This window comes from Aplysia californica, unplaced genomic scaffold (assembly GCF_000002075.1).
Source record: "Aplysia californica isolate F4 #8 unplaced genomic scaffold, AplCal3.0 scaffold00682, whole genome shotgun sequence".
Classification (NCBI taxonomy): Eukaryota; Metazoa; Mollusca; class Gastropoda; order Aplysiida; family Aplysiidae; genus Aplysia; species Aplysia californica.
The window spans coordinates 248,353-249,966 of record NW_004797952.1 but is presented as its reverse complement, the minus strand read 5'-3'; positions in this window follow the sequence as shown (position 1 = coordinate 249,966).

Below are 1,614 nucleotides of genomic sequence, written 5' to 3'. Positions count from 1 at the left end.
GGGGGGGGTTGGAGGTATTCCAGCAAAATCTTCAATCGCGAGTTTACGAGATGGCATCGCTTACCTGTGAAGTTCATGTAATCATTCCATGGAGGATAGTGTGGTCTGGGCTTAGCCATCTTCTCCTCTTCAGGTACATCTGAAATAGAAAATACTTGCACTAAGATAAAGGGATGCTCATTTCATAATTGCTTGTTTCGATTATCAACTAATAAGGAGCACAGGTTTGATTTGAACAGTTCTTGGTTCAATTCAACTATTGACGCCTACACATAGACTGATGAAGCTTGACCCTTTCCTAAAAGTAGACTTTCGATCTGTTGGAGAGAGGGAAAACTTAAAAATAATATTTATTGTTTTTAAAATGTTAAAATGGGAGCCCAGCAGCAATACATATCTGTTTACGCTAAGGGATGAGTTTAACATGCCTTTCAACACTATAGGTTTACTTAAGCATAAACGTGAGACCGTCATTATAACACCCAATAATCATTAGGGCCGACGCAGAAAAAAAGCAAGAGGTGAAGGGGGAATGGGACAATGTGAATGATTAGGGAGGGAAGGAGGGTTTGAAAATGTAAAATAAGAAAAACTGAAAACAAGATCTATTAATTTTGCAAGATTTCTGGCAGCAAAACGCGAAAGGTTGTACATTTATCGTCTGACTGAAAAGCAATTAATTTATCATTTCATATGTTTAAATGTCCACTTGTTCTGATGCGCTGATGCACATTTTGATGATAATCCAGAAGACAAGAGAAGACCTGTTTGAGAGGAGAGAGGGAGGGATATTGGTAGAATAAAATAAGAAGAAAAATGACAGAACAAAGATGGAGGGAGGGGAGAGGAGGGGTGGTTGGGGTGGTTGGAGTGGTTGGGGTTGGTAACAAATCCGAAAGTGGATGAAGAGAGGAGGTCAGAAACTTTAAGAACCCCCCTCCTCGAGAAACCCAAAAAGACAAAGCAGAACTCAAAGTCACCATACAGCTATAAAGAAAGAAGCCTCGACTGACCAACAAACACAATGATTTTCAGGAAATTGAAATATCTGTTTCTATTAAATGACTCTCGTCAGATATTGGCTCAGACTAAAACGATAATGGGCGACGGAAACAAAGTAACAAGCATTATACATGTGTTTATGTTGACAACGGAAAGAGTAATACGAACAAACTCATTTCCTTTGTCTCTTCATTTGACAAAAGTATTTTGTGTCAGTTGCCACCTGTGAAACACTGAGATAAATGACAACACTGCTGCTGTGGATGACTTTGACATTTTAACCTCGTGTATAGGGAGCTGTTTGGCAAACTGTACTTCATATGTAAAATTAAAACATTCCTTATAGTTCCTTTCGTTAATCCGTTTTAACTGCAACGTGTTAGAGACATTTGGCTATGCACATTCAATTGTATGTGCATAAAATAGTTGTTTGAGAGGGGGATCCATTTACTGGTGGTATTTAATTAGGCGTGAGAGCTAATTAAAAATCATTCATTTAGCTATTTGACCAAAACCGCGCACCATACAAAAAACCCCAGCCTCCCATGCCGGATGTAGCTGACAACACTTTTCCCCGCTGAAAACTCAAGCTTGAAAACTCAACACACACAC